The sequence below is a fragment of the Triticum aestivum genome, chromosome 2A (genome assembly GCF_018294505.1).
Source record: "Triticum aestivum cultivar Chinese Spring chromosome 2A, IWGSC CS RefSeq v2.1, whole genome shotgun sequence".
Lineage (NCBI taxonomy): Eukaryota > Viridiplantae > Streptophyta > Magnoliopsida > Poales > Poaceae > Triticum > Triticum aestivum.
Window position 1 is genome coordinate 271,211,662 of NC_057797.1, and position 26,258 is coordinate 271,237,919.

The 26,258-nt window shown below is 46.1% G+C and overlaps 1 pseudogene; it reads right to left on the reverse strand.

The window, feature by feature from the left end:
• Positions 1-26,028, reverse strand: part of LOC123191647 (uncharacterized) — a 150,369-nt pseudogene extending 124,341 nt beyond the window's left edge.
• Between the last annotated feature and the right edge of the window lie 230 nt (positions 26,029-26,258).

Genomic DNA, 26,258 nt, shown 5'->3' on the forward strand with positions numbered 1-26,258 from the left:
GCACACGGAAGTTTCTAGTATGAATGATCTCATGATCCCTTTGAGCCTAGGTGGCGGTCCATAAAGAAAAACAGGCAATCGCTGGAATACCCAGGTGCCTCAATCCACCCAGATGTGAGTTTAAGTTGCCACCTTAAATAAACCATTAATTTAACAATCTCACATCTGTCATGGATACACTCACCCAATACATGTCTACTAGCATAGCATGGTAATATAAACAACGTAGCAGTAACTCCCAAGGGTTTGATAATAAAACAGGTAATAGATATTACCTCATCTACTTCCCAACCCACAATTTAATTAGATCCTAATCATGCAATGTTTGAGGATTGATCTAATGCAATAAAAACTGGGTAGTAGGAGGTATGATCAAAGTGTTACTTGCCTTGCTGATGATCCGCGAAACCTAGCGATTCGGAGTAGCAAGAGGCACACTCCAGGTACTCTATCGCAAACAAACAAGCATACAATAAGTACTCATCTAATGCACGGGTAAAAATCAAATAAGAGATCTAACCAGAAAGTTCAACTTAAGAACTTCGGTTTGCAAAAAGAATCAAATCGAACGAAGCAACGAAAGTCAAACGGCGAAAGAAACAAGCTTAGTTTACTAATCTGCATCTAAGTCAAATTTTACAGAGGCAAAAACTTGTTTGAGTTGGTTAAATAGAAAGAGGGTTTCAAGACGAAACTCCAGGCGCTTGAATCGCCTGATTCCGATAAACGAGCGAAAAGTTATACTAGAACGAAAATCGGATTAGAAATCGCGATTACAAATAATCGCGGAAAATCCAAGAAAAAGAAAAACGACGAACATATTCACGAATGAATGTTCGTTGTTTGGAACTAAAAGATGAACGCATTCATTAAAATGAACGAACATGCGAACGCTCGCAAAATAAACTAAACCGAAAAAACCGATCTATAAAAAAACGTATCTAAAAAAACCGATCGAAAAACCGGCGAAAACCGAACGGTTTTCTAGGAAAAACCGGCGGCGGTGGTGGGTCAACCTTCGCGGCGGCGGCAGCGGGGCTCCGGCGGTGGCGCGGCGCGGCGGTAGGGCGGCGACGACGCGGTAGGGCGGCGACTAGCGGTGCGGGCGGCGGCGGCGCTAGAGGCGGCGGGGCTGGGGCTCTAGGGTTTCGGAGGTTCCGGGCTGGGCTGCCCGGCTTATAAAGGCCGGCCGGACGGAGTCCTTGCCGAACACGGCCGAAAGTCGGTTTTGTTTTTTTAAATAATTATGCGTAGAAAAACAAATAAAAGAAATACTAAACGGGCTCCAAAAATCCCGAAATAAATTTTCCCTAGCTTCTAAAATCAAGCTGAACAGGATGAACATTTATTTGGGGCCTAAATTCAATTTTGAAAAACACGCATTTTTCCTAAATTCAAATAAAATAGCAAATAACTCCAAAATAAAATCTTATTTGATTTTATTATTAATTCCTCAATATTTCTTTATTTTGGGAAAATCGTTTTATTCCCTCTCTCATATTTTTGTAATAGAAATAATTGAAGATGAAATAAATAAAATCAAATGATCCTATTTTCAAAATTTGAGATACTCAAATATGAAAATCATGAAATCCCCAACTCTCTCCGAGGGTCCTTGAGTTGCGTAGAATTTCTAGGATCAAGCCAGAAGAAAATAAAAATATGATATGCATTGATGATCTAATGTATAACATTCCAAATTGAAAATTTGGGATGTTATACAGGCGCGGCCCCACCCTCGTGGACAGGTGGTTGGCCCCCTCGCCTTCATCTTTTGCAAGGATTTTTTATTATTTCCGAATAGATGTTCCGTGAAGTTTCAGGTCATTCCGAGAATTTTGGTTTCTGCACATAAATAACACCATAGCAATTCTGCTGAAAATAGCGTCAGTCCGGGTTAGTTCCATTCAAATCATGCAAGTTAGAGTCCAAAACAAGGGAAAAAGTGTTTGGAAAAGTAGATACGCTGGAGACGTATCAACTCCCCCAAGCTTAAACCTTTGCTTGTCCTCAAGCAATTCAGTTGATAAACTGAAAGTGATAAAGAATAACTTTTACAAACTCTGTTTGCTCTTGTTGTTGTAAATATGTAAAGCCAGCATTCAAGTTTTCAGCAAAGATTATGAACTAACCACATTCACAATAACACATAGGTCTCATGTTTACTCATATCAATGGCATAATCAACTAGCAAGCAATAATAATAAATCTCGGATGACAACACTTTCTCAAAACAACCATAATATGATATAACAAGATGGTATCTCGCTAGCCCTTTCTGAGACCGCAAAACATAAATGCAGAGCACCTTTAAAGATCAAAGACTGGCTAGACATTGTAATTCATGGTAAAAGAGATCCAATCATAGTCATACCCAATATAAATTAACAGTGATGAATGCAAATGACGGTTGTGCTCTCCAGCTAGTGCTTTGTAATAAGAAGATGATGACTCAACATGAAAGTAAATACATAGTCCCTTCATAGAGGCAAGCAGGGATTTGTACAGGTGCCAGAGCTCGGTTTTGAAATAGAGATGAATAATATTTTGAGCGGTATACTTTCATTGTCAACATAACAACCAAGAGATGGCGATATCTTCCATGCTACACACATTATAGGCAGTTCCCAAACAGAATGGTAAAGTTTATACTCCCCCTCCACCAACAAGCATCAATCCATGGCTTGCTCGAAACAACAAGTGCCTCCAACTAACAAGAGTCCCAGGGGGAGTTTTGTTTGCAATTATTTTGATTTGATTTGCATAAAGCATGGGACTGGGCATCTCGGTGACCAGCCATTTTTCTCGTGAGTGAGGAGCGGAGTTGACTCCTCTTGAGAATAACCCGCCTAACATGGAAGATATGGACAACCCTAGTTGATACATGAGCTATTCGAGCATACAAAACAGGATATTTATTTGAAGGTTTAGAGTTTGGCACATACAAATTTACTTCGAGCGGCAGGTAGATATCGTATATAGGTAGGTATGGTGGACTCATATGGAATAACTTTGGGGTTTATGGAGTTGGATGCACAAGCAGTATTCCCGCTTAGTACAGGTGAAGGCTAGCAAAAGACTGGGAAGCGACCAGCTAGAGAGCGACAACATTCATGAACATGCATTAAAATTAATCAACACCGAATGCAAGCCTGAGTAGGATATAATCCACCATGAACATAAATATCGTGAAGCATATGTTGATTTTGTTTGAACTACATGCATGAACATGCGCCAAGTCAAGTCACTTAAACCATTCAGAGGAGGATACCACCCTGTCATACCATATCACAATCATTTTAATAGCATGTTGGCACACAAGGTAAACCATTATAAGCTCCTATCTAATCAAGCATGGCACAAGAAACTATGATCTCTAGTTGTCATTGCAAACATGTTTATTCATAATAGGCTGAATCAGGAATGATGGACTAATCATATTTACAAAAACAAGAGAGATCGAGTTCATACCAGCTTCTCCCATCTCAATCAGTTCATGATATAATCATCATTATTGCCTTTCACTTGTACGACCGAATGATGTGGATAATAATAAGAGTGCACGTGTATTGGACTAAGCTGGAATCTGCAAGCATTCAATAAACAGGAGAAGACAAGGCAATATGGGCTCTTTTGTTAGATCAACAATAATGCATATAAGACCTACTTCAACAATTTAATCATGGTCTTCCCCTATTGATCCCCAAAGAAAAGAAAATAAATAAAACTATTTACATGGGAAAGCTCCCAACAAGCAAAAGAAGAACAGGAAAATCTTTTTGGATTTTCTTTTTAATTACTACTACAAGCATGGAAAGTAAACTAATTAAAAGCTACAACTAATTTTTTGGTTTTTCTTAAGGTTTATTAAACACACAAGAAGAAAGCATAAAAGTAAAATAAACTAGCATGGATGATACAATGAAAAAGTATGAGCACCGACATCTAGCAATGAGTGTGTGAACATGAATATAATGTCGGGGAGAAATACATACCCCCCAAGCTTAGGATTTTTGCCTAAGTTGGTCTATGGCCACGGTTGGCCTGGCGGATATCCATAGTAATAGTTGGGTTTGTACTGCGAAGAAGAAGACTCTGACTGCCACTGGTTGGCAATAATTTCCGGATCCCAATGGTAATTAGACTGTCGTGGAGGATCAACTTGTGGTTCCGTCTCTGGCTCTGTGGCTGATTTAGGGTTTCGATAGGCGTGAATAGCCTCTAACGGAACAAGGTACTGGCCTGCAGATAAATCAAACAAGGAAGGAGTAGGCAGGGTAATAGTCTCAGGATTATGTTTATCAAATAACAATTTGTATTTAAGCTCTCCTTCCCTATTCTTAACAATAAAATCATGTGCCACCATACTCTTATAATCTAAATAAACACGAGGCAGCAATTTTTCTTCCTTCTCATAATGCCTAATAGGTATGTTAAAATGTGCAGCTAGGCGTGAAGCATAGATGCCTCCAAAGATGGGGCCCTTTGTACGGTTCAGACTTTACTGTTTGGCAATAATACCGCCCATACTAACAGAGTTATCACTGAATAAACCATGGAAAAAATAATAATATCAGGGACACTAAGGTTTCGATAGTTTCCACGACCAATTAAGCAATGACTAGCAAATATTGCAAAGTAGCGTAAAACAGGAAAATGAATGCTAGTGATTCGTGCATCAGAAACCTTCCTCATTTCCCCTGTAGTGATGGTATCAATAAACCCATCCACATCACTGCGATGTGGTTCCTCTGTCGTGCCCTCGAAAGGGACTAAGCAAACCCGACAAAAATCATAAAGTGGCATCTCCTTATGCTCATCATATAAATAAAACTCCGCCGTAGGTGGTCAGCTCCTAGAATGGAAATGAAAGTTTTGCACAAAGATATTTTTGAGTAAGAGATACTGATCGCGTTGGTCGTGGAGGAAAGCGGTGAGGCATGCATTCTCAACCAATTCATAAAAATCTTCATAAATCCCGGCTACTCTCAAGAAATCATCGGAAGGCCATTCACACGACCGAACCTTTGCCATGCGAGGCAGATTATATTTGGGATTATGTGCCTTTTCCTTCGAGCTTCAGCTCGATGAGCCCCTCAAAAGTCTCTTCATTATTTTCTGAAAAATTCTGAAATTTTTAGTAACTTCAAAATAAAAGTAAACCAAACTCAACAAAATTGATAGCAACTACTCCTACAAGTGTCTAGAGCCTATATCATGCATCAAAACTACTTTTGACCATATAAATTTGACATGCAAGGCCAAGAACAGGGTCACCTAAGCAGCACAAATTTTCAATGAATAAAGCACTAGAACAAAAACTAGTTGGACCAATGGAGGAGTCACATACCAAGGAACAATCTCCCTAGAGGTGCTTTGAGCAAGGAGATCGAAAATGGCAGCAAAATGAGCTTGGACTCGGGTTTGAGCTAGATATTCGTGTTTGTGGGTGGAAGAAGGAGTGTGTGGGTACAGGAATAAGTGGAGGAGGGCCACTATGGGCCCACGAGGCAGGGGGCGCGGCCCTGACCCTCGTGGACAGGTGCCAGCTCCTCCTGCTGTGTTCTCAGTGCCAAATATTCTCAAATATTCCAGAAAAAAACATATTTAAATTTCAGGGCATTTGGAGAACTTTTATTTTCGGGGTATTTTTATATTGCACGGATAAATCAGACAACAGACAGAAAAATACTATTTTTATTTTATTTAATATAATAACAGAAAGTAAGAGGAGGGTACAGAAGGTTGTGCCTTCTAGTTTCATCAATCTCATGTTCATCAAAAGGAATCCACTAACAAGGTTGATCAAGTCTTGTTAACGAACTCATTCCGAATAACATGGAACCGGAGAAATTTCTAATAACACTATGTTACCTCAACGGGGATATGCACATCCCCAATAATAAGAATATCATATTTCTTCTTGACAGTAGGAAGAGGAAATTCAAAACCTCCAAATATAATCGATGGAATTTTTCCAAAAGAGTTGATACTATGAACTTGAGGTTGTTTCCTCGGAAAGTGTACCGTATGCTCATTACCATTAACATGAAAAGTGACATTGCCTTTAGTGCAATCAATAACAGCCCCTGCAGTATTCAAAAAGGGTCTTCCAAGAATAATAGACATACCATTGTCCTCAGGAATATCAAGAATAACAAAGTCCGTTAAAATAGTAACATTTGCAACTGCAACAGGCACGTCCTCACAAATACCGATAGGTATAGCAGTTGATTTATCAGCCATTTTCAAAGATATTTCAGTAGGTGTCAACTTATTCAAATCAAGTCTACGATATAAAGAGAGAGGCATAACACTAACACCGGCTCCAAGATCACATGAAGCCGTTTTAACATAGTTTCCTTTAATGGAGCATGGTATAGTAGGTACTCCTGGATCTCCAAGTTTCTTTGGTTTTCCACCCTTAAAAGTATAATTAGCAAGCATGGTGGAAATTTCAGCTTCCGGTATCTTTCTTTTATTAGTAACAATTTCTTTCATATACTTAGCATAAGGATTCATTTTGAGCATATCAGTTAATCGCATACGCAAAAAGATAGGTCTAATAATTTCAGCAAAGCGCTCAAAATCCTCATCATCCTTTTTCTTGGATGGTTTGGGAGGAAAAGGCATGGGTTTCTGAACCCATGGCTCTCTTTCTTTACCATGTTTCCTAGCAACAAAATCTTTCTTATCATAACATTGATTCTTTGATTGTGGGTTATTGTAACACCCCGGATGTAACTTTCCCTATTTGTACTCCAACTCTTGCCGTTTCCGGCGTTAAGTTATATTTATTTCTCGGGTTCGGGTCTTTGTCTCCGTGTGTCGTTTTCGTTTTCATGCATCTCATATCATGTCATCATGTGCATTGCATTTGCATACGTGTTCATCTCATGCATTCGAGCTTTTTCCCCGTTGTCCGTTTTGCATTCTGGCGCTTCGTTCTCCTCCGGTGGTCATTTCTAGCTTTCTTTCGTGTGTGGGGATTAAACATTTCCGGATTGGACTGAGACTTGCCAAGCGGCATTGGTTTACTACCGGTAGACCGCCTGTCAAGTTTCGTACCATTTGGACTTCGTTTGATACTCCAACGGTTAACCGAGGGACCGAAAAGGCCTCGTGAGTGTTGCAGCCCAACACCCCTCCAATTTGGACCAAAAACCACCAAACTCTGCTCCATCACCTAGAGCGTTCAATCACGATCACGTGGCCGAAAACCGCACCTCATTTGGACTCTCCTAGCTCCACTTATGCCTATAAATAGCCCCCCCCCCCCCGTTTTCGGATCATCTCCTCCTACGAAACCCTAGCCAAAAAAAAGGATCCCCGCGCCGGCCGGACACGTCTGATCCGACCGGACGCATCGCCGCAGCCAACCCACCGTTGCCACGTGGCCTCCGCCACCTACCGCGCGGCCGGCCCAGGAGGCCCACGCCCGGCCCCCGACTCCGCCACCGCGGGCCGCCGCCTCGCGCTCGTCTCCGTCGCCAGCGCCCGCCTCCTCCGCCCTCTTCCTCGCGCCCGGTGGCCGGAGCCACCGTGCCGCCTCTCCGGCGCCACCATGCCGCCTCTCCAACTCCGGCCGTCGCCGGCCTCGTCTTCTACACCGGCGGCCGCCGCCGCCCGCCGCCTCGGGCCACCGCTCCGCCCCGAGCCGGCCGGCCGCCGCCCCGGCCTCTCCTCCACTCCGGCGAGCTCCCCACGCCCGGCCTCCTCCTCTCCAAGTCCGGAAGCTATAGTAATGGCGGCGAACCTCGGGAACCATGCCAGATCCAGATCTGGAAAAAAATCATCTCGGTTGACTTTTCTTCCCCGAACCCTAATTTTTGTACATACTTTGATCGGTGATATCTCCGCATCCATAGCTCCATTTTGGACGTATAGTATATCAGAATGTTCGCCTTGACGAGTACATCATTTCATTCCATTGCATCATTTTCATTTGGGCTCATCTTGATGCCCGAAATGCTGCTAGAAGGGGGCTTCGTGAGATATTTGTCAGATCTGCTAGTTCATCTTAGACTTTTGTCATTTTTGCCATGATTGTTGTCTGCATGATATGCCTGTGAGTTCTTCATATATTTTGTTAAGGATTTTGTCTTCTTTCCAGAGGTGCCACCCATGCATTTTTAGGATGTGTGTGGTGACTTGTGCAAGCTTGCAAAGTGAGGCACCCGGTAAACCTGTTTACAGGGACTTAGTACTTTTCACTAAGTCTGGGATTATTTAGTTCATGATGCCATATGTTCTTGCTGTTTCCTAGTGATCCATGCCTCTTTTGAGGATGATCAGTAAAGGAGTTTTGTTAATTTTGTTATGCTCTATCCATCCATGTCTTTACTTGCAATTATGGAGCACCCTAGCTTGAGTCAATCGAGCTCTACTTTTGCTTCGTGGTGAATCTGGGCAGTTCGTCAACTCGTTTGCGATTTTGCCGATGTTATTGTAGTTGATCCGTGCATGCTATGCCATTGTTCTTGCCATGTCTAGCTAGAATTTTGTGTCTTCTTTATGGATGTATGCGTTCCTTACCATGACTTGCACCGTAGTGAGTGCATCGAGCTCGTTTACATGCCTTCGTGAGTTATATTTCAGCATGTCTCAGTTTTCACTAAGTCTGAAAACTGATTATATTTTTGCTATGTTCGTGTGCCCGTTAGTATATTTTGTGAACCCTTTTGGCCCCAGGTCACTTTGGGTATTTTGTTAAGCTTGTTGAGTAGCTCCATGCCATGTTCTTACTTGTCTTAATCAGGTCATGTATCATGTTGTTTTGCTGCTCCGAAGAGGGCTTCGTGATCTGAAATCTGTTTTGCATTTGCGTTTTTGCCATGCTTGTTTGAACCTCATAATGGATGAATTGGCCGTGGCTCAGTGCTAGTATTTTGTTAAGCATCTTGTGTGCATCCCTGCAATGTATTTTGTTGTCATGTTTGGTGGCTGTAGCATGTTCATCTCATTGCATTTAGATGCCTACTTGCTGTAAATCGCAGACCGGTGTCAATTTTGAATCGCTTGCCATTTCCAAACCGTAACTCCGATTCCGGTGTTCTTTATATCATTTTCAAGCGATTTCATCTCATATTTCCAGTGGCACCCTTGGAATTCCAAGTTGAGGCCAGGTTCATGCATATCCTGTCATATCTTGCATTTTGCATCCCGCATCGTATCCCGCATAGCATATCATCATTTCATCATATTGCTTGGTCTTGCACGTGGTTGATTGTATCCTTGTTGCTTGTTTGTCTTGTTGGGTAGAGCCGGGAGACGAGTTCTCTACCGAGGAGCCAGTTGAGTTTGCTCTTGAGGATCTAGTCAACTCTGACAACTATGCAGGCAAGATGATCATACCCTCGAAATCACTACTATCTTTGCTATGCTAGTTTGCTCGCTCTTGCTATGTCAATGCTACGATGCCTACCATTTGCTTGTCAGCCTCCCAATTGCCATGTCAAACCTCTAACCCACCTTGTCCTAGCAAACCGTTGATTGGCTATGTTACCGCTTTGCTCAGCCCCTCTTATAGAGTTGCTTGTTGCAGGTGAAGATTGGAGGCCGTTCCTTGTTGGAACATTTATTTACTTGTTGGGATATCATTATATTGCTATGTTATCTTAATGCATCTATATACTTGGTGAAGGGTGGAAGGCTCAGCCTCTCGCCTAGTGTTTTGTTCCATTCTTGCCGCCCTAGTTTCCGTCATACCGGTGTTACGTTCCCGGATTTTGCGTTCCTTATGCAGTTGGGTTATAATGGGAACCCCTTGATAGTTCGCCTTGATTAAAGCTTTTCCAGCAATGCCCAACCTTGGTTTTACCATTTGCCACCTAGCCTTTTTTTCCCTTGGGTTTTGCAGACTCAAGGGTCATCTTATTTTACCTCCCCCCCCCCCCGGGCCAGTGCTCCTCTGAGTGTTGGTCCACCTGCCAGCTGCCGGTGGCCACCAGGGGCAACTCTGGGCTGGCCTACCCGTACCTAAGACAATCTGAGTGTGCCCTGAGAAAGAGATATGTGCATCTCCTATCGGGATTTGTCGGCACATTCGGGCGGTGTTGCTGGTCTTGTTTTAACCTGTTGAAGTGTCTTGAATTGCCGAGATACCGAGTCTGATCGGAATGTCTTGGGAGGAGGTCTATTCCTTCATTGACCGTGAGAGCTTGTCATGGGCTAAGTTGGGACTCCCCTGCAGGGTTTGAACTTTCGAAAGTCATGCCCGCGGTTATGGGCGGATGGGAATTTGTTAATGTCCGGTTGTAGATAACTTGAATCCTTAATTAATTAAAATGAATCAACTGAGTGTGTTACCGTGATGGCCTCTTCTCGGCGGAGTCCGGGAAGTGGACACGGTGTTGGAGTAATGCTTGCGCAGGTTGTTCCTCTAGCTTTTCACGCTCGCGCTTTGCCTCCTCTTCTCGCTCTCTTTTGCGTATAAGATAACCACCATATATGCTAGTCGCTTGCTGCAGCTTCTCATATTTTGCCCTACCCTTCCTATAAGCTTAAATAGTCTTGATCGCGAGGGTGCGAGATTGCTGAGTCCCTGTGGCTCACAGATACTATAACTGCAGATGCAGGTCCAGGTGATTCCGCTCCAGGTGACGAGTACGGGCTCAAGTGGGAGTTCGACGAAGACTCTCAGCGTTATTACGTGTCTTTTCCTGATGATCAGTAGTGGTGCCTAGTTGGGGTTTGATTCGGGACCGTTGTCGCATGTTGGGTTCTCTTTTATTTTGGCGCCGTAGTCGGGCCTTGAGTGTATGGATGATGTAATGTTATTTATGTACTTTGATGTGACGTGGTGAGTGTAAGCCAACTATGTTATCCCCCCCTTTATTATTCATATTACATGGGTTGTTGTGAAGATTGCCTAACTTGCGACATATGCCTTCAATGCGATTATGCCTCTAAGTCGTGCCTTGACACGTGGGAGCTATAGTCGCATCGAGGGTGTGACAGTTATCAAGATCAACAACAGGTTCAATTTCTATATCATTATCATTACATGGTTGAGCATCATCATGAACATTATCACTAGTTTCAGGTTCATTACCAGAGTGTGTTTCAGCATCAGAATTAGAAATATCATTTGGATTCTCAGGTGTTTCAGTAACAGTAGTAAAAGTAGTGTTTTTGGTATTTCGTAGTGATGATAGCAATAGCAACAGAAAAGTAAATAAGCGAAGAACAGTATATGGAAAGCTCGTAGGCAATGGATCTGTGATGGAGAATTATGCCGGATGCGGTTCATCATGTAACAGTCATATCCTAGGGTGACACAGAACTAGCTCCAGTTCATCAATGTAATGTAGGCATGTATTCCGAATATAGTCATACGTGCTTATGGAAAAGAACTTGCATGACATCTTTTGTCCTACCCTCCCGTGTTAGCGGGGTCCTAATGGAAACTAAGGGATATTAAGGCCTCCTTTTAATAGAGTACCAGAACAAAGCATTAACACATAGTGAATACATGAACTCCTAAAACTACGGTCATCACCGGTAAGTATCCCGATTATTGTCACTTTGGGATTAACGGATCATAACACATAGTAGGTGACTATAGACTTGCAAGATAGGATCAAGAACTCTGATATATTGATGAAAACATAATAGGTTCAGATTTGAAATCATGGCACTCGGGCCCTAGTGACAAGCATTAAGCATAGCAAAGTCATAGCAACATCAATCTCAGAACATAGTGGATACTAGGGATCAAACCCTAACAAAACTAACTTGATTACATGATAAATCCTCTGTTGGAAAAGGCAGTGCCTAGGAGGCGCTTAGGCACGCCTAGGCGCTAGGCAATGGCCAAATGCCTCGCCTAGGGCATAAGCAGAAGTCTAGGCAGAGCAAGTAAGAAATTGTCTACCCAAGCGAGAAATCATGCCATGTTGCACTGTGAATGCCAAAAGGACCATATTCCAATTGTAGTGGCTGGTAGTTAACATACTTATATGCCCTAAATTTATAAAATACACATATGATAACCTGATATTGTCGGTGTACTAAATTAGGGGTCCTTTAGTAGCCCAGACTTGTGCACATGTAATTGTAGCCCTCCGGACGGCAAGGGCCTGCCGGACGATACCTCTACCCAAGACTCAATTCTTGGGAAACCAAGACCACGAAGAAGACATCCTGGTAAGTCATCGAGAAATACTAAGTTAGTACTAAAGGTCAAGAATCCAGTTGTAAGCTCAACACCGGCAAGCCACAGACCCCACAAAGTCCTTGCCGGAAAATTCCCCCCTCTCTCTTGAGCCACTCCACCTCATAGACCAGTTGACGGCTTGTCAAGATTAGGTGTCGAGCAAGCATGCAACTTGGGGAGGATAAAGGTTGACTTTATTGACACCCGTCTAGTGGACGCGTCAAGAAGATAGAGGTGGCCAGCCCGACGGCATAGAAGGAGAGACGCCTTTAGCCAAATGATCATTATTAACTCATGGTGCATTGAATGCCCTTGTCCTAGTACGACATGATTGGGTTAGATAACATCGAAGCCACTATTCATACATGTAAATGACCATGATGCGACTACGGTGACCCCTTTTCGCTTATAAAAGGAGGCTAATGGCTACCTTGGCAAGGGTCAACACTTTGCACATGCTTACACAGTCAATGCACCTTGCACGCATCTTTCTAGCAGGTTGCGTTTGTAACTTGTGCCCCAATTCAATCCACCCAAAGAACAGGAGTAGGGTTTTACGGCCCCATAGGGCCCGAACCTGGGAAAACCACATGCGTCAACTTCTGGATTTGCTCTCTATGCTCGTCGATCACCCGAGCCAGACTAAAAATTATATAACCGCCTAGGCTGCTCCTAGGGCGCTTAAGCACCGCCTAGGCACTAGGCGAAGGCCAACCGCCTCGCTTACACCTACCACTTTTTCCAACATTGGATAAATCTCATCCAACCCATCACCGTCCAGCAAGCCTACGATGGAGTTACTCACGCATGGCAGTGAGCATCATAAAATTGGTGATGGAGGATGGTTGATGATGACGATGGCGATGGATTCCCCTCCCCGGAGCCCCGAACGGACTCCAGATCAGCCCTCCCGAGAGGTTTTAGGGCTTGGCGGCGGCTCCGTATCGTAAAATGCGATGAATCCTTCGCTCTGATTTTTTCCTCCCCGAAACCAAATATATAGAGTTGGAGTTGAGGTCGGAGGAGCTCCAGGGGGCCCACGAGGTAGGGGGCGCGCCCTAGGGGCAGGCGTGCCCCCACACCCTCGTGGACAGGTTGTGGGCCCCCAGGCCTTCATCTTTTGCAAGGATTTTTTATTATTTCCAAATAGATGTTCCGTGAAGTTTCAGGTCATTCCGAGAACTTTTGTTTCTGCACATAAATAAAACCATAGCAATTCTGCTGAAAACAGCGTCAGTCTGGGTTAGTTCCATTCAAATCATGCAAGTTAGAATCCAAAACAAGGGAAAAAGTGTTTGGAAAAGTACATACGACGGAGACGTATCAACGCCACGTGGACCGGGCATCTTGAGCTTCAAATAGGCGTAGAGCGGGACCGCATTGAAGCGGGCAAAAGCAGATCGTCCGAGAAGTGCGTGATAGCTTCTGCGGAAGGGGACGATGTTAAAGATCATGTCTTCGCTTCAGAAGTTGTCCGGCAAGCCGAAGGCTACTCCCAGTGTGATTGAGCCCGTACAGCGGGCCTCTTTTCCAGGTATTACTCCTTTGAAGGTAGTTCTAGTGGGTTTGATTCTTGACGGATCAATACCCATTTTGCGAACAGTGTCTTGATAAAGTAGATTGAGAGTGCTGCCACCATCCATGAGGACTCGTGTAAGATGGAATCCGCTAATGATTGGATCGAGGACCAAGGCTGCCGAACCTCCGTGACGGATACTAGTCGGGTGGTCCTTTCGATTGAAGGTGATCGTACAAGCCAACCATGGGTTAAATTTGGTGGCGACCGGCTCCCTGCCATTGCCGTCCCGTAGTGTGCGTTGGTGCTCCCTCCTAGGGGTATGTGTGACATATGTCATATTCACTGTTTTTACTTTAGGGGAAATTTCTTCTGTCCCCCTGTGTTCAACTGACGAAGATCTTGGTCATTGTCATCGCTTGGCGACCCCTTTCCCATGTGTTCGGCGTTAAGCTTTCCGACTTGTTTGAAGATCCAACAATTTCTGTTGGTGTGATTGGCGGGTTTATTGTGGGTGCCATGGATCTAGCTAGGTCAATCAAGTATTCTATCTAGACTGGATGGGCCATCTCTGTTTTCATTGAATGTATCTTTTTGTTGACCGAGTTTGGAGCCGTTGAATCCGGCGTTAACCGTTGTGTCTTGCATTCCTTCATGGTTGTTTCCATGCTTGTGCTTCTCGCGTCGTGGCTTGCCATTGCCGTCCCTGATTTTAGAGGTACCAGGGTCGCTGGTGCTATTGCTTGTGTGAGCAAGCCAGATGTCTTTTCCACGCAAAAATGGGTCACAAGTGCGGTGAGGGTTGCCATGGACTTCGGCTTTTCTTGGCGGAGGTGTCGGGAGAGCCACTCATCTCGAACACTATGTTTGAAAGCCACGAGGGCTTCTGCGTCCGGACACTCCACAATCTGGTTCTTTTTTATTAGGAACCTTGTCCAAAGTTGTAGGCCCGATTCCCCGGGTTGCTGGATTATGTGTCTAAGGTCATCGGCATTTGGTGGCCGAACATAGGTACCTTGGAAGTTGTCTCTGAATGCATCCTCCAGGTCCTCCAAACTACCAATATAATTTTCTGGTAGGCTGTTCAGCCAGTGCCGTGCTGGTCCCTTAAGTTTGAGGGGGAGGTATTTAATGGCATGTAGATCGTCAGCGCGAGCCATGTGGGTGTGGAGATGAAAATCTTCAATCCATATCGCGGGATCTGTTGTGCCGTCATATGATTCGATATTCACGGGTTTATACCCTTCTGGGAATTCATGTTCCATTACTTTGTCAGTGAAGCAGAGGGGGTGTGCGGCGCCTCTAAAGCAGGCCACGTCACGACGTAGCTCGGATGGAGTCCGTCTGTGGTTTTTCGGCCCGGGCGTGGTTATGGCTGTCTTGCCCGACTAGATAGTCGTCCTTGCGCGTCGGAGCACGCCTCCGCGATCCATAGATCGATCTAGTCTGGCCCGCTTTGTGTTTCGAATCCTGCTGTAGGTCGTAAGTATATTTCTGAGCTGTTGTGTCTCTACCTTTACGACAAGGTAGTACGGGCTGGTATTCAGCTTGAGTTGCCGTTTTGTCATGGCCACGTGCTGGTCGGTCGGCTGCGTTACACGCTGATGGTACAGGCACCAACGCCTCATCATCGAATTGTGGTAGCAGCTTACGCTTAGGCTAACTCTTGGTTGGGCGCTCGAGGCCGTATTCCTCGGCTGCCAGGACATTAGTCCACCTGTCGTTGAGCAGATCTTGGTCAGCTTGGAGGTGTTGCTGCTTCTTTTTCAGGCTCCTTGCAGTGGCTATTAGCCTGCGCCTAAAGCGTTCTTGCTGAAGGTGTTCCTCATGCACGATAAAGTCTTCGTCGCCAAGGCTCACCTCCTCCTCGAAGGGTGGAAGATAATTACTATCCTCCGAGTCTTCGTTTATAGCCTGGTCATCAGGGCTAATTTGCCCATCTTTCTTATCGTCCTATTTGGAGGTTGGCTCGACGGGGTTTTCTTGGACTTCGGCGTCGTCTGGAGTGTTGTTCTCTCCGGTGCCAGTATTGCTGTCTTTTCCACAGCTTGATTTAGAGCGGCTCCGCTAATGTCGGCGCTTTGGTTGAGTCTCAGGAGGTATATCCTCAGCTGGATTTTTCTCATTATCGTCGTTACCCTCTTTGAGTGTATCCACCATATACATGTCATACGAAGAGCTGGCCGTCTATCGTCTGGTAAACGGCGTGTTTTGGTCCTGCTCTTCTCCGGCATCGCCGTCCAATACCGTCGATGTCTTCAGAGCCATAATCGAGCATGTCGGTTAAGTCCTCGATAGTGGCTATGAAGTGGGTGGTGGGTGGGACGTAAAATTCCCCGCTCTCAGCCCCTAGTCCGGGCTGGGCGTGGTTCAGACGTTGCTCCTCTGTAATGACGAGGGATCGCATTAAGTCCAGAGCCTCGCTTAAAGGGGAGGTTCGGTCAGGGAGAAGAGAGTTTGTGGAGTCCGTCGAGAAGAGAACTCTTTGGCCGAGCTCACACAATGATAACTCCAAGGGTTCGGGGCTACTATTCGGAGAGGAGTCTGGCTTCATGATGATTGCCGGTGATACTGCTTCCTTCGGCTCTCCCATACTAGGCTTAATGGCCGCAGAGAGTTCGGCGGGCTCGGGAATCCCATGTTCGGACCTGGAGACGCGCTCCAGATTTAAGGCCAGAGCGAAGGTTGGGGTCGCGAACCCTTGGAAGATCAAATCTCCTCAGATATAAGCGACGTAATCCAAATTTCCAAAACTAATTTGGTGACCTGGGGCTAGCTGTCGATCTACTCTAGATGGCCAAGCGAGTTGGCCCATAGTGCGAAGCCGCCGAAAACAAAGATCTGGCCGCGGAGAAAGACCTCCCTCAGGGCAGCTTTGTTGTGGATTACTGATGGAGCCATCGAACCTTATGGCGATGACATAGCGGAACTCTCAATGAAAGCAACAATGTCGGTGTCAAAATGTGCAGATCTCGGGTTGGGGGTCTCGAACTGTGCGTCTAAGGATTGATGGTAACATGAGACAAGGGACATGGTGTTTTACCCAGGTTCATGCCCTCTTGATAGAGGTAATACCCTACGTCGTTCTTGATTGACTTTGATGAGTATAGGGGTTACAAGAGTTTATCAGCATGAGATCGTTATAGCCAAACCCTAATTGTCTAGCCTATATGATTATGATTGCCTCTACAGACTAAACCCTCTGGTTTATATAGACACCTGAGGGGCTAGGATTGTATAGAGTCATTTTACAGAGAAAGGAATATTCACATCCGCAAGCTAAGCTTGCCTTCCACGACAAGGAGAGTCCCATCTGGACATGGGAGGATGTTTTGTATCTTGTATCTCCATGGCCCATTATTCCGGACCACGTCACATAGCCCGGATGCCCGAGGACCCCTTAATCCAGGACTCCCTCAGTCCAAAAGATGCATGAGGAGACCACGACGGTGGAGGGCGAGCCCTACCCGCTATGCGTGCCCCCTGCCTTGTGGCCACCTCGTGTGCCCTCCGGACTTTGTTTTTTTGCAAAACACTTCTTTTGGTCGGTAAAAATTCATTATATAATCTCCCTAAGGTTTTGACCACCGTACCATGGAAAAACCCTCTGTTCTTGTTTCGTGTTGTTTTCCTGGCAGATATGAAAATATGTCGTCCCAATATTCGGAGGGAGAGAGCTATGTAGCTGATTATATCACAAACCCAAAGGCATACAGGGATGCGGAACATTGAGGAAGAAGAAGACTATGATCCAAAGGGAAAGGATGAGACAAACTTAGAAGAAGATGAAGTCCCACTACCCCAACTTGTGGATATGCACGAGGAGTTCAAAAAGTCGAGTCTTCTAAATAAAGAAGAGAAACCTAAGATCGAGTTTACCCCTTTTTGTCTCTTGCAGGAAAATAAACAGGAGCTATGTAAAAAGATATTAGGACTTGAGCAGCAGGTCGATGATTTAAGGGAGGGAAATTCTATCCTCAAGCGCAAACTGAGGAAGAAGTATACTACATCAACAACTCAATCATCACCACCTTCGAACAAAGAGACATAAATACATGGGTATGGGAACTCCCCTTGGCAACTGCGAAGCTTGGGGGAGGTGCCCAGTATCGTATCACCATCACACCTTTACTTTTATCATTTTTCTTAGTTCGATCCTTTTGGTTATATCTTGATTTAGTAGAATAAAGTTTTTAGTATGATCTATCTTTGAGTTTTCTTTCGAGATCTATCTATGTAATCGAGTCTGTGAGTTATATATAGTAAAGAGTAGTTTTGAGTTGAGGGCTTTGCTTTCTTGCTATGATCTTGAGGGAATAAAAGAAAAGAAAGAAAGAAATTAAAATGTCATATAATGATCTTATGGAGATTAATGACTTCACATATAAAGAGTATGATGGATAAAATTTGTTGAGAGTTTACAAACATAGTTTTGGTCATTGTTGCAATTAATAGGAAGTAATAAAGAAAGAGAGGCTTCACGTATAAATATAATATCTTGTACATCTTTTGTAATTGTTAGCACTCATTAGAATATGACATGCTAAAAAGTTGATGTTGGACAAGGAAGACAACATAATGACTTATGTTTACTTATATCTAAATAGAAGTTATATTGTCATGGATCCTCCAACATGTTGAGCTTGCTTTTCCCTCTCATGCTAGCCAAATTCTTTGCACCAAGTAGAGATACTACTTGTGCTTCCGAACATCCCTTAAACCAGTTTTTCCATGAGAGTCCACCATACCTACCTATGGATTGAGTAAGATCCTTCAAGTGAGTTCTCATGGTGCAAACAATAAAAATTGCTCTCTAAATATGTATAATTTATTAGTGTGAAGAAAATAAGCTTTATACGAACTTGTGATATGGATGAAATAAAAGCGACGGACTACATAATAAAGTTCTTTATCAGAAGCGGTAATATAAAGTGACGTTCTATTGCATTATGATTTTGTGCATCCAACCATAAAAGTGCATGACAACCTCTGCTTCCCTCTGCGAAGGGCCTATCTTTTACTTTTATCTTCTAACCTAATACAAGATTCATGGTGATCTTCACCTTTCATTTTTACACTTTTTCTTTTGGCAAGAACTATGTGTTGGAGATATATATATATATATATATATATATATATATATATATATATATATATATATATCCACTCAGATGTAGGTTATCATAAAGTATTATTGTTGACATTACCCTAGAGGTAAAAGGTTGGGAGGCGAAACAATAAGCCCCTATCTTTCCCTGTGTCCGATCGAAACTTTGTACCCATAATGATCGCGTGACTGTTACCAGACGCCAGACGCCTCAAAGAGCCGCCCCGACACCTTCTTCTTCCTCGGGTCGCCGAGATCGCCGGTGACCTCCTGTCGTCACCAAGCCCTCCCCGAGCTCACCGAGGCCTCCTTTCAACTCGATGTGAGCTCCGTTGTGTTCCCCCTCTCTCCATTTGCTTGCCCCCATGCCGTAGCGCCATTCCCCACTGTCACCATAGCTCCCCGCTTTCGCGCTTCGACCCCGCCATGTGTAGAGTAGACGTAGCTTGAAGCCGAGCATGCCACCATGCCCAGCGCTTCCTCAGGTGCCCGTAGCAGCCCACCGCCCGTCCTGTCGCTCGCCACAACGCCGTGCTCGTGCGTGCCCGAGCTCCGAGAGCCTCTGAGGGAGTCCTGGACTAAGGGGTCCTCGAGCACCTGGCCTATTAGCCATGGGCCGGATTAATGGGCTGTGAAGATGCAAAGACGGAAGACTCTGCCCGTGTCCGGATGGGACTCTCCTTGGCGTGGAAGGCAAGCTTGGCGACCAAATATGAAGATTCCTTTCACTGTAACCAACTTTATGTAACCCTAGATCCCTCTGGTGCCTATATAAACCAAAGGGCTAGATCCTTAGACAGGGACAATCATAATCAGATAGGCTAGACTTCTAGGGTTTTAGCCATTACGATCTCGTGGTAGATCAACTCTTGTAACCCCCATGCTCATCAATATTAATATAGCAGGACGTAGGGTTTTACCTCCATCAAGAGGGCCTAAACCTGGGTAAACATTGTGTTCCCTGTCTCTTGTTACCATCGACCTCAGGCGCACAGTTCGGGACCCCCTACTTGAGATCCGCCGGTTTTGAGACTGACATTGGAGCTTTCATTGAGAGTTCCACTATGTCGTCGCCAAGAGGTTCGATGGCCCCATCAATCATCCACAACAACATTATCCAGGGAGAAACCTTCCTCACCAGACAGATCTTCGTGTTCGGCGGCCTAGCACTATGGGCCAACTAACTTGGCCATCTAGAGCATATCGATAGCTACGCCCCTGGCCATCAGGTCAGATTTGCAAGCTTGAACTACGTCACGGACATCCGCGGAGACTTGATCTTCGACGGATTCGAGACCGCGGTAGTAGCTGCTCCCTGTCACCACGATGAACATGGCTTAAATCTGTCATCGAACTACACCCAGGAGATGGAACCTACAACCGATCCTTCTCTAGATCCGGAGCAGATCACGACATCCAAGGACGGGAGAATCAGCCCCGCCATGGAGGCCGCAAATGTAGCGGCGTTGGAGCCACACACAGACCCAACATCAAGTGAGATCTGTGTTGCCAGAACTTCGGATACATTTCCGGCTACAGGTTCGGAGGCGCGTGCGTGCGTGCATGACAACCTTGAGCGGGCGTCGATCATCGAATTCAGCTCCGTGGACATCTTCCGGCACTCGCCTTTAGGCAATGTGCTAAACTCATTAAAAATACTCTCCCTAGCGGGGGACTCACAACTAAATTATATCCGGTTTGAACTGGAGGCCGATGATGGAGAATTTTGCTTCCCACCCACCGCCCACTTAATAGCCACTGTCGAAGACCTAACTGACATGCTCGATTACGGCTCCGATGACATCGATGGTATGGACGACGATGCCGGAGAAGAAGAGGCCCAAAACCCGCCTTTTACCGAACGTTGGACGGCCACTTCCTCGTATGATGTATGCATGGTGGATGCACCAAAAGAGAATAGCGGCGATGACAAGGAAGATCCAGTTGAGGATAAACCTCCCAAGATACAACCAAAGCGTCGGCGTCAGCGGTGTCGCTCTAAGTCACGCCGCAGCAAAGACAGAAACACCGGCACAGGAGAAGATAACACTCCGGACGGTGCCAAAGACAATGAATACCCCGTTCAGCCAACTTCCAAACAGGATGAAAAGGAAGATGGGAAAGTTAGCCCTGGTAAACATGCCACACACTAAGACTCGGAGGAGAATAATTATCTTCCGCTCTCCGAGGATGAGGCAAGCCTCGACACCGAGGAATTTATCATGCCTGAGGAACCTCTCGAATAGGAGCACTTGAAGTGACATCTAATAGCCACTGTGAGGATCCTGAAAAAGAAACAGCAGCAGCTTCAAGCTGATCAAGATCTGCTCAATGATAGATGGAACGATGTCCTCGCAGCCGTGGAGTACGCCCTCAAGCGCCCAGCCAAAATTTACCCGAAGCGCAAAATTATTACCTCAATTCGATGAAGAGGTGTTGGAGCCCAGGCCGTTAGTACACAGTGCGGCTGACCGACCACCACATGGTCGGGACCAAGCGGCAACACAAGCCGAACACCAGCCCGCCTTAACTCGCCGTAAAGGCAGAGACAAAACTGCTCAGGGATACATGTATGATCTCCGGCAGGGCCTGAAGAATAAAAGAGATCCAACCAGATCGATCTACGGATCACGGGGGCGTGCCTCGACGCGCGACAACGGCTATCAAGCCGAGCATGGCAAGTACAATTATGTCCGAGCCGAAAGCCGCAGACGGACTCCATCCGAACTACGTCATGAACTATCCTAATATAGAGGCGCCGCACACCCTCTCCGCTTCACTGATGAAGTAGTGGAACATGAATTCCTAGAAGGGTTCAAACCCGTGAATATCGAATCATAGGATGGAACCATAGACCCCGCGGTATGGATTCAAGACTTCATTCTCCATATTCATATGGCCCACGATGATGACCTTCATGCCATTAAATACCACCCCCTAAAACTCACAGGGCCAGCCCGACACTTGCTGAACAGCCTTCCCAAAAATTCCATTGGCAGCTGGGAGGACTTGGAAGAAGCCTTCCTTGACAACTTCCAAGGTACAGATGTTCGACCTCCAGATGCCGATGACTTAAGTCACATAATTCAACAGCCCGAAGAGTCGGCCAGGAAACTCTGGACTAGGCTCTTAACTAAAAAGAACAAGATCGTCGACTGCCTGGATGCCGAAGCCTTGGCGGGCTTCAAACATAGCATCTGGGACAAATGGCTCGCCCGACACCTCGGCCAAGAGAAGCCGAAGTCCATGGCAGCCCTTACGGCACTTATGAACCACTTTTGCACGGGCGGAGATAGCGGGCTAGCTCGTAGAAATAACAGTACAAGCGAAACCTGGCTCTGCAGAAGCCAAGAATTGCAACGACAAGCCCCGACGCAATAGACAAAAGTGTCAAAACAATGGTGACAATACCGACGACACGGCGGCCAATGCCGGATTCAGCGGCTCCAAGTCCGGCCAGCGGAAGAAGCCATTCAAAAGGAACAATTCAGGTCCATCCATCTTGGACCGCATACTCAATCGCCCATGCCAGATACACAACACTCCGGACAAACCAGCCAATCACAACAATAGAGACTGTTGGGTTTTTAAATAGGCCGGCAAGTTAAATGCCAAGAACAAGGAGAAGGGGTCGCAAAGTGTAGACGATGACGAGGAGCCCTGGCCACCAAACACAGGAGGACAGAAGAAGTCCCCCCCAAAGGTAAAATGGTAAACATGATATACGCTACCCACATCCCCAAGAGAGAACGCAAGCGCGTGCTCAGGGACGTCTACACGATGGAGCCAGTCGCCCCAAAGTTCAACCCATGGTCTTCCTGCCCGATCACTTTTGGTCGCAGGGACCATCTAACCAGTATCCATCATGGCGGTTCATCTGCACTGGTCCTCGACCCAATCATTGATGGATTTCACCTCACACGAGTCCTCATGGATGGTGGTAGCAGCCTGAACCTGCTCTATCAGGATATAACACGCAAAATGGGCAGTAATCCATCCAGAATTAAGCCCACAAAGACTACCTTTAAAGGAGTCATACTAGGTGTAGAGGCCCGCTGTACAGGCTCAATCACACTAGAGGTTGTCTTCGGATCTCCGGACAATTTCTGAAGCGAAGAGATGATCTTTGATATCGTCCCATTTCACAGCAGCTATCATGCACTATCGGACGAACCACATTTGCACGCTTCAACGCAGTGCCACACTATGCTTATCTTAAGCCCAAGATGCCCAGCCCACCCGGCGTCATAACAATCAATGGGAACACGGAACGCTCCCTCCGTACCGAGGAGCACACTGCCGCGTTAGCAGCAGATGTGCAGAGCAACCTCTTCAAGCAGAACCTTAATTCGCCGTCTGAACTCTCGGACACTATCAAACGTGTCCGGACTACTCTGCAGCAGGATAGCCCAACTCGTCAAGAGCTTGACTAGCAACTCAGCCTCCATCCCCGTCCCAACCAAGAAGCGGCATTCGTACCATGCGTACATAACTACGCACTCAAAATACCATGGGCATAGACGGAGGCAAAACAATCTTGTGATCCATAATATGGCTCGACCGCTCCTGGACACACATACTTTCCATTTTTCCTTTTTATCCTTTTTAGGTCCTTTTTTCCGCAGGTTTCTTCTGACGACCTGATCATCGGTCCTCTCGGCAGGATGGATATACCAAGATGGCAAGAAACACTTGTGTACAAGGGAATTCCTAAATGGTCTCTTTAATGATCACTCTACCTGCCTTCAGGTCCAGCAAGCAATTGACCCTTGGTTAGGGCATGTTAAATAGCCCGGTTGCTTATCGCACCTCTTGTACGAATACGCTTTGACAAATTAATCAAACTATAACGGAAATAGTTTGCAGCACTGGCTTACTACCCCTTTTTTCCCTTTTTCTTTGATGACTTTTCTCAAAGTTGCGACCGTACACTTTGGTATGCTTTAATCTATCAGGGGCTTCGTCACGACCCATAATACGGCAACAAAGTCTGAACACTTTCTACAACACAGTTCGGCACCCCGAATTTAGCATTATATGCATTGGCTTCGAATCATGTCTTTGGTCAATAGTTGGGTTGCCCGGCTTTTGTGCTTACAACATTATGTTCCACTGTATCGGCTAGGGTAGTAAAGGGAGAACTACTGCGACTGTGTCCTGGTTCATCCGGATGAGCAACTCAGTAGAGAAAGCCGAAAACTGGCAGTCATGATGCGGCAAGAGCCGGTCAGCTCTTCGGAGGGTTCAAATCATTAGCGAATTTTGCTGCATTATGCGATGAATCAACTTTTTACCCGATCAGGTGATTATAGTACCCTAGTTCGGACACTAGGGGTTGCACCTAAAATTTTAATTGTAGAACTCCTATGGCTAAGTGAGAGTGATAAAGCCACATTGTCCGATTGCCTGGTTCGTTGCGCTAAACACCTCCTTCAAGGACCAACCAAATTGGATCAAGATTGTTTAGATTCCATCCTGAACACTCCCTTACTACCTACGTGGGGGCTGAAGCCGATGACTGGCCAACTCTCAAAATTTCATAAACACGGCCGCGCAGGAGGTAAAATATTAAACAAACATTATATTACATAGTCGAACTTGTTTTTATACAGGCCGATACGATATAACAATATTCATTCAAAGATTACATCCTTCGTACACTGCTCCGCCACAATGATGGATCCCTCAAGGACTTCGCTAAAATATTGCTCGGGCGTGCGGTACTCCATGCCCACAGGTGGTCCTTCGGTCGCGACCGTGGGAGCATTCATCTTCTCCCACTACATCTTGGCACAGGCGAAGGCCATCCGTGCACCTTCGATACAAACCGACCGCTTGATGGCATCAAGCCAAGGGCAGACATCGACTAGCCGCTTCACGAGACCGAAGTAGCTGCTTGGGATAACTTCGGTTGGCCACAGCCGGACTATCAAGGCCTTCATGGCCAGTTCGGCCACCTTATGCAGCTCGACCTGCTGTTTTAGCTGGTCGCTCAAGGGCACTGGATGTTCTGGCGCAAGGTATTGTGACCAGAACAACTTCTCCGTTGAGATTCCCCCTCCGTCTTGGAAGAATACAACAGCGTCAGAAACGCTCCGCGGCAGATCCGCAAACACCCCTGCAGAACTCCAAATACGGGTCAGTAAGAGATATCTCTTCTCCACATACTTTCTTTGCATAATAAAAGCCTTACCCGCCACGATCTTTTTGGCCTCCTGGATTTCCTGGAGGGCGCCTTGAGCTTCGTTCCGGGCCTCTTGTGCGCTCTGGCAGGCCTTCTCAAGTTCGGATTCTTGGTCCGCATGTTGACGCTCCACGGACTCGTATTTCTTTGAAGCATCCTGGAGCTCCTGTTGGACCTCCCTAACCCAGACCTCATGCTTTTTCTGTACGGCTCGTTCCTTCGCCGCCCTCTCCTCGGCCTCGGACAGCGCTTTCTTGAGGCTTTCAACCTGAGTCGCCGCTCCTACAAATACCAGGGCACTACAATCAATATACATCCTTTATTCTTTCTGAAAATATAGCAAGTCTCTACATACCTTGCTTGTTCTCCAGCTGCCTTTTCACAAGGTAGAGCTCTTCTTGGGCACGGTCCAGACTCTGCTTTAGTCCGAAGACCTCAGCGGCATGAGAGGTGGCGGCCAGCAGCGACACCTGTGTTCATAACACATATTTAGTTATTTTCCTGCAAACATTACTTGATCCTCTGTCTGGATTTTCTTTCTGAACACCGGACAATGTCTCAGGGGCTACACTGTCTATATTGGGACTTTCTCTTTTACGCCGCTTACATCAAATCCTGTCAGCAAAGCTACTGCAGGCTTCGGTTAGCCCGCTCTTGACGGACTGAACCCTCTCAATCACCATACCCATAAGGACACGGTGTTCATCCACAATGGAAGTGCCTCGTAGCACTTCCAACAGATTATTCGATGCCTCTGGTTGGACAGAGGTCACCAGTGGGATAGGCACACCTCCTTCTCTCTACGGAGGCTACTCTCCGGATTCCAGAGCCGTATAGGTCTCCGGAACCGTATCCGGTTGGGGGCCAAACTGAACACGGCCCCCATAGCTGGTCAACATGGGGATCTGCTCCCCCAGGTGTTCGGCGACCGAGGTTTCGCCCTCTGTCGCCTCCCTGACGGCCTTCTGAACCTCCCCTTGGCTTGGGAAGGTCCTTCGAGATAGCACCTTGGTGTCGCCCTTGGCCTTGGGAGAGTGAGTGGCCAGCGGAGACTCGCTGGCCATCGCCTTCGAATCCAGCGAACCTTCTGATGAGGATCGCAGGGAGCTGTCATGGGCCGGACTGCCATAGCATGATTAAGCATGTTGATACCATGAAGATGAGAGGCCGGGTACATGGACGTACGCAGCCGGGGGCATATTTCGGGGGCGTCACTTCGGGCTGTTGTCAACGTCCCACACGGAGTTATCCGCAAAGGGGCCCTTCCCCCTCTTTGGCGCCTCCACCTCCAGAT